At 28.6% G+C, this 8316-nt stretch overlaps 1 long non-coding RNA gene across 3 annotated transcripts; it reads right to left on the bottom strand.

The window, feature by feature from the left end:
• Positions 1 to 1370: 1370 nt before the first annotated feature.
• LOC111285336 (uncharacterized) lies at positions 1371 to 7990 on the bottom strand. Of its 3 annotated transcripts, XR_002689716.2 has the most exons (5): positions 7850 to 7990; positions 7651 to 7754; positions 7417 to 7555; positions 5112 to 5297; positions 1371 to 1643 (listed from the first exon to the last, which is right to left on the bottom strand). It is a non-coding gene; the product is annotated as an uncharacterized LOC111285336 (long non-coding RNA). The 3 variants fall into 3 exon arrangements; XR_016342797.1 differs by having other exon boundaries at positions 5124 to 5297; positions 7651 to 7990; XR_016342796.1 differs by having other exon boundaries at positions 7651 to 7989.
• Positions 7991 to 8316: the final 326 nt, after the last annotated feature.

The following is an 8316-nucleotide window of genomic DNA, read 5'->3' as shown; positions in this document are numbered from 1 at the left end:
TATCAAGCAAAATATTTTCACATATATATCATGTGATGACAAGTTTATCATTTTCATTTTGATTAGGATGATAACTTGAATTTAAAGAATGATAGTTTACACGTGTGATTTTTGGAGCATTACTAGCATCAAGAACCTAAAATTAATTAAAAAAAAAATTCAATAAGATTTAAGATTCATTAGCAAGATGACAAGTTACATATGTATAAACTAAAATAGATGTTATATATACCTCTCTATTCACCATGTGAGTAACAGTATTCAAGATATCCATATTCTCATTAAAAAATTATCTTTTAAATACCGATAAGATAGTACTGAAAGTTTCTTTCAAGTCTTTAATTTTAGTTTTCAACTTTTGTACCTCTTCTTTATGCTGAACCAATTCAAAAGATGAAGGACTATACTATTTAGATGAAGTAGATATTGTACCCATGCAATGAACATGCCATTTTCTCTCCGATCTTTAAACTTTTGAATAAATATCATCTTTCCATGAACTCCTTTCAGAATTTTGAGCACTAGTTTCGCTCAAGCCCTTTTTCATGAGTTTCTAAAATTGTAAACAAACATTTTAGGATAAAGAAACTAAACATAAATAAAAGTAAGTAATAATTAAATTAAATACCACAATTTCAACTGTCTTGTCATTCACAACACTTCTATCTTTATGTGTATGAGAAAAATATGCAATTCAACACGTGATGGTGGAATTCCATTAGCTTCTTGTTTCTATAAAGGTACAACATTAATTATTGTAATGACAAAATCGCATATATAAAAAGTAAACTTCATATTCATTTAACTGAGTGCGACAAAAAAAATTGATATCTGTACCAAAGTTTAAATGATCCTCGAGAATGATTTTATTCCTGTGCAATGAGATTAATCTAATTTTGAGCGTTTTATTTTATTTGTCTTACTTTGTTCTTTTAAACAAATGAACAAGAAAAGATATATTATAATAACTTTGCAATTATTATCATAGTGTTAAAACAAAGTAAATAGTATATTTAGTAAACATTTACTTTCATTTTATTAATAAACCAATGTGCAAGAAGAAATAGGAATTGACTTTTATCCACTCGAGAATCGTCAACCTTTGCAGCAATTTCCTCCAATATTTTATGTTCATCATAAAATTTAGACTTTAATTCGTTTTTCCACTGCCTCCACTTAGCATCCATGTTTTTTTATTGTCCAAGACTTAATTTTTTGAAATATTTCTTCATCAACGAGCTCATCAAAATCAAATTTCTAAAATTCAAACTTCGACTGCAATTTGAATGAGGTAATTGGAAAGAAAATGTCCATATATATTATATGAATTGATACTATTAACTAGAAACTACAAGATTATTGTCATGGCATTAACTAGCAACTAAAACATTATTATATTAATACCTCTAATGTTTTTCACATTTTTTCCTTCTTATCATCTAACATTTCGTGCCAATTTGTATAATTAAATGATGCAAAGCTAGGCATTCTCACCATGCTACCAATGAATCGAGTTAACAAGCAACATTCATCACTGATAGGAATAACATCATCATTAACCTTAACAACATGCTCCCCTTTTTCCAAATCCCAAATATCATCCATACGTCTAAGACCTCGAGCTATTTTATGTTGAATATTTCCTACATAAAAAAATTACATGTAAAGAAAACAATTAAATTCATTAAAAAATGTAATTGTACAACATTATAACACATAAAGAATTGTACTAATAAAATACAGTGTTTTCATACCTAAATTATGTTCAACTTGTTCATCTTGATTTTCATTATTTATAGATTGAGAAATTAGTTCTTGAGATTTTTATAAAGGCTCATGTTATAAAGCTTTTGGATCTAGAGGCACATGTTTTTCAGATTGTGCTTGCAATTGAGAACTAAAGGTATGATTTGCCCTAATGATATTCAATTGTCTACGTTTTATCATCTCAAGTCTAATAATACACAAAATATACTAAGTATAATATAAAAGAAAACTTGATACTGGCAAACCATATAAAGCACTAAGTACAATTTAATAGATTACATGATCACACAAAATTAAGTAATTCAAGCTAGTAACACAAAAATAAAATAATAGTGAACTATGTTTTACATTGCAAAACCTTAACAAAAAGTTAAACTATTACATAGAATTAAAAAATATCTTCCCCATTATGTTTATCTATGGAATCTTCTGTTACATGCTTATTTTTCATTTCTGGTGTGAGCTCCATTCCTTTATCATCAACTTCACTTCTAACCCAATTTGAAGTACTATGTGTGTCATCAAATTCAACATGAATTTTTCCATTCTTTTGCTCTCTATATAAGGATGATTCATCACTCATATCAAATACATCTCTAAGTTTTGCATGCTTGACAAGAACCCAATCATTATGTCTTTCATCCTTAACATAAAAAACTTTCTTAGCTTGTTATGCCAAGATAAAAGGATTATAAACCAAATTAGTTCCACTATGAGCTAGATGTGAAAATTTTATAAAAGTGAAACTAAACTTATCTTTCTTAGAATCTCTATTTATATAAATCCAATAACATTTAAATAATACAACCTTTAATCTACCGGTAAAATTCACTTGAATGATGTTTTTTAAAATCCTATGATAGTTAACTTCCTCCTCAATAGGTTGTGCATCTTTTGTACTTACATAACTCATCATCTTGGTTGCTACAACAACCCCACTATTTTTGAGTTTTCAAGTATCTCTTACGTACCTTGTTATGAAAACTAAAACCATTAATGATATAACTAGTGTATTTTCTAACAGTATCAGTTAAACCATGAGCAAGCCATCTAAGTTGATTTGTGATGTTTGCATCTCCTTGTTGATCCAAATTGACAACCTATCCAATTTCATAGTTGGTTAAAATAATAATCCAACTATAAAAGCTTTAATTACATATCTCAAACCATGATATTCGACTTACACGATTAAGAAACCAATCATGAAAAGTTTCACTTCGCAACTTTTATATCTCAAATAGCGTAAGCTGATGAGGCCGATTACACCTCTTAATAAATTGTTGATTTTTTTATGTGAAAAAAAATTCTTAAAAAACTATACAATATACTACAAAATAAAATTATCAAGTATAATATGCATGTAGATAAATGTTCTTATTTTATAAAAGGAGCAACCTTATCAGAATTAAATAGTACATTCGATGTGCTTGAACCAAAGTTATAGCATCAAGTACAATTTGTGAGACTTTTTTATGCTTGTTAACATTAAAACCTTTACATTTTAATGTTCCCAATGGTCTTCCTATAGTAGAAAGAATGAATATTTCTTCCTCTACAAAGGAATTCTTGTCTTTATTTCGGATGGGTCGATTAAAAATAATTTCCATCCCATCAAAGTATCTTGAACAAAACGTTATGCATTCATTTGCTAAGTAGCCTTCTACAATTGAACCTTCAAGATAAACTCTATTGCATACATATGATTTAAGAGTAAGAAGAAACGTATATAAATAGAAGTTCAATAGAAAAAATCATTAGCAAATATCCTAGTTGAAATTTACGTATAAAAATCTATAACACTTTAAGATATACTTCTTAATAGGATAGATCCACTGAAAAATGACTGGATCGATAATTTTTGCTTCATTTGCCAAATGGATAACAAAATGTACCATTATTGCGAAAAAAGATGAAGAAAAAATCTTATCCATTTCACATAAAATTGATGTAGTATGGACTCAAATAATTCAAACTTATGTTCTTCGAGAACTTTAAAACAAGGTTTTTTAAAAAAATGTACATAAATCAATAAGAATCAAGCACACCTTATCAGGAAAAAACCATTGTGTTGCTATAAGAAGAAAATTTTGCATTAAAAGATGATAATCATAACTTTTGAGCCCTATTAGCATCTATTGTTTAAGTTACACACAACGTGAGATATTTGAAGAGTATTCATCAATAGTTTTAATTTCCTTGAGAATCTTTAAGAAAGAATTTTTTTTAATTAAGCTTATTTGATATGAATTTTGGGGCAAGTATTAGGTGTTAGTGTCAAGCCGAGTCTTTGGATGAAGAATACTCTTTATACCCATTTCTATAAGGTCAAGTCATGCTGTGTAGTTATCCTTTGACTTTCTTTCTTGCCTAATCAATGTACCAAGAAATGTTATCACAAACATTCTTTTCTATATGCATTACATCAAAATTATGATACAATAGAAGATGTTTCCAATAAGGTAATGTAAATAAAATGCTCCTTTTGTTCCATACCCTATCTTCATTACCATTACATTGTTCCAGCTATCTTAACACTTCACTATCGGATGGTGGTGAAATAACACTTTTAAATTCTCAAGTCCCATCAAATGAGATTTTATCTTTTCAAAACCTATGATTAGGTTGTAACCACCTATGATGGCACATGTAACAATAGTTTCTACCATGTTGTAACTACTTAGATGTAGTATCAAATCCACAGTAAAGACATGCATACTCTCCCCTAGTACTTCACCTAGATAAATTGGCATATGCAGGGAAGTCATTAATGGTCCAAATTAATGCTGTACGTAGTTGAAAGTTTTTATTTTTTGAGACATCAAAAGTTTAAGCACCAACTTTCTAAAGTTCCTGCAACTCTTCTACCAAAGGTTGCAAGTATATATCTATGTTGTTTCTAGTACCTTTTGGATCAGGAATAAGTAGAGAAAGAAGAAAGTTTGGTTGTTTCATGCACATCTATAGAGGCAAGTTATGCACATCGTTAATGATTGTTGAACTCCAAATATTATGTAAATGTAGATCTAAAAACTAATTTCATAATAATATAATGAATTTAAAAACAAATATAAAAATCAAATGAAAAAATGTAAGGAAAAACGAAAGTTCACGTGAGAGTAACAATCACTGGATACAAAACCATAGTTGTGTTAATGATTACATGAAGAAAACAACCACCTACAACATAGAAATTAGTAGTCATCTTTTGCATTGCTTTATTTTTCTTAAATGTAAAGGATCATTTGACAGTTGACATTAACAAATTCGAATCTTGTTCTTTAAATAAAAACACATATATGAATAATTGAGAAAATTACTAGGGTTCGGTTTATAACTATTCTTACATGATGTCATACCATGCACATTTAGGTGCCTCAATTTGCGACCTAAACAAGGCACCCCAAGTATCAATCATGATGGCTTCACATAAAGCTATAAAATTAACTGTTGCATTCTTGATGCTGTCTGCTCATAGGAAGAAAGATGCAACCTTGATAGCCATGCTCAGCTGCATGGTTCCATATCTAGATCTAAACAAATAAGAAGTCATAATCAAAGAGGATCACAACATGGAAAGCTAATCATTGTTTCTTACTTAATTTTGGGATTTATCTATGTTTTCAATGAAACTCTAATCTTTTGGAAGCATGAAGAAGCTCAATGATTGTTTCCCCCTTACCATTGGTACTTATTTTTATGTTTCCTGTACCTATATGTTTTTTGGCGTACTGTTTCAAGTTTATTGACATTATTTAATATTTTATCTATAAAATATATGTATATATATACACACACATATAAAAATATGCTTCAATTATGTACATCTATATGCGTATATGCAAATATAGAATTTAAAATTTATAAATATTTAATATAAAAAATTTTTAAACTTAAATAAATATAAAATTATGTTCAATTACCTAATTTACCGAACATATATTATTTTTGGATAAAATTATAAAAATAAAAATAATTATGAAAGAAAAAATATTAAAATTTGATTAAAAAAATCTTGTATCGTTTAATACAAATCGAATTAGTTTGCACAAATCAATAAAAAAAAAGGTACATAAACTTTGATGTATCAAGTTTTTTGAAAACTGATACCAATAACATTGGTAAATACTCTTTTTTTTTTTTTTCATGTTAATTACTTTTAGAACAGCAATTGCAGAGCAAAATTATTTTAGGGTCAGACTGTCTGACGCCAAAGATTTCTGTCACATTCCAAACAAGGATCTTGAATATAATTGTCCATTGTTGGTTAGTTTTTTTTTTTTTTTTTGGCTGACTGTACATATATATATATATATATATATGTTAATAAAGAACAAAAAAAAAAAAAGAACAAACAGCTATGCATATTTACAAGTAATATTATTTTCAATCCAATTTAAACGTAAAAGAATATTGATGGCATTCAACTTTTCCTCTTTTAAAATTACTTGTAATTCAACAGACTTTACTGTTGACAAAACAAAAGTTACAAATTAATGAAAGAAACTTGAATTTAAAAAAATAACTAGATCTAGATATGTAGATTCAATTTCAAAGTTGATTGTCAAATATAAAATATATGTTTCATGAATCAGAATTGTCATCTATTTCATGAAAATTAAATTTTATGATGCTAAAGTGATGCAAAGTTTGCTAAAACTTATGGAAGCAGAGAAGCTATTAGGTAATCCTTTAGTTTATGATAAATATGATAACATAGAATTATTAAGAGGGTTAGCCGACAGTCATGCGTGGTTTGTTTGTACATACTGAGTTCTTAATTTTTATTTAAAATTCAATCTCTAAAACCTTAAGTACAGAAAAGAAAAAAATTATTAAGGAGGTTTGGAAGGCCTAACTGCCCAAGGGAACTGACAATAATAGCGATAAAAATGCAAGGTAATGGAGGTGGAGGATGTCTGATTTTCAATGGGTTTCTTTCTATAAGCAAGGTGATCAAATGTGGATAGGCAGTGTGTATGCGTAGTAAGAGAAGTGCATTGGGAACCATTTGTGCTTATTCACAGAATATTTTCTGTTCCAAAGAAACATCAATTTTAAAAAAACTCAGCTTCCCCATATTAAGGTGTGATGAAACCTGCTTTGATGCTGAAGCTTCTTTGAGATGAAATAATTGTTGTGTTGGAATGCTGAGTCAGAATTTTGAGCATTAGACTTGTCTCTTATCAATTAGTTTTCATATATATAGTCCAAATTAGTTGAAATAAACAACAAATAATTCTTTAAAATAGTAGCTATTCTTTCTACTTCGGATATGTTAAATAGATAAGCCATTTTTCAAACAGGTATACTAAATTAATGATACCCCATTTTTAAGAGTTTTATCTTATATCTGACCAACTCTAAAACATTTTTCTTTCAAGTTTTCCTACTGTTAAACATAGTCATAAAGAAAAGTACCAAAAAAGAAAAAACCATAAATTTGAGCATATCATCATAATACTTTCATTAGGTACCAAAAATGAAAAAATGATTGTAAAACTGCATAAAGGTGCAAGTCAAAAGCTTATCGTTTGTTTACAATTCAATCAATATCCACAGTAATAAGACTGGTATCAATATTTTCCCTCCACTTTTTCTAGCTACTACTCCCTATAACAAATAAGACATGAGGGCCATCAGGAATCATACCTGGAAAGCAAGTTGTTCTACACAAGTTGATGACTCAGTAGCAGCTCGCCAATCAATAGATTTGCTTCTCTTTGCAAAATCAGGACTCTCAAGATAACGTATGTTTGGTAGCTTTTTGCCCCCAGTTATAGAATTTGAACTTCAAAGAAATTCAAAATCATTGTTTAGTTTAAAAAATAAAATATTAACAACACCAACCAGAAAACTTAAAAGAAAACGAGGAAAAATGTAGACCTTGCCTAGCAGCCGTAGAAACAAAAGAGCGAAGTAAAACCTTCCAGTTGAACAATTGACGAGAAACCTTACCACCCCTCCACCAACAATTACTTGGTCCAAAACTAATAAAAGTAAAATATTAACAAAAACAATGATAGCAGATGTATCAAATAAGTAATTCTAATAATAAAAAAATTAAGAAGGGAAAAAAGCAAACATGATAGTGGAAACGAGATGAAGATGATGGGGAAATTCAGATGAAATGCAAAGAATGAGGGGATTCTTGGACAATGGAGATGGACAGTGTCTAGGAAAGGATAAAAAAAAATGGGTATTGCAGGATCGGCTTATGGCAAAGCCAAATGGACGGCTGCTTTTTTTGCTTTATTTTTGGGTTTTCACATATTTTTTGTTTCATTTTCTTTACCATTTTCTTTTTCCTATTTTAATATTTCTTTTCTCCATGGTTTTATTTGTTTTTTAAAAACACAAATTCTTTTGTAGCATCTCCTACCAAGCAAGAAAGATCCAAAAGTACCCATACAACTTTTATAGAATTTTGATTCAAATTATACATAATTGTGTTGAGAAAGGAGAGAAATTCTAATTTTGTTTAAAAAAAGAGTGTCTTATTAGTGGAATATGAGGAAATATTATATGAAATTAGTGTTTCACGTTAATATA

Source organism: Durio zibethinus, chromosome 6, assembly GCF_047325235.1.
Source record: "Durio zibethinus cultivar Kanyao isolate XHJ-2024 chromosome 6, ASM4732523v1, whole genome shotgun sequence".
Taxonomy (NCBI): domain Eukaryota; kingdom Viridiplantae; phylum Streptophyta; class Magnoliopsida; order Malvales; family Malvaceae; genus Durio; species Durio zibethinus.
Note: the sequence above shows the minus strand (reverse complement) of the source record. Positions and strands in the feature narration are given on the sequence as shown.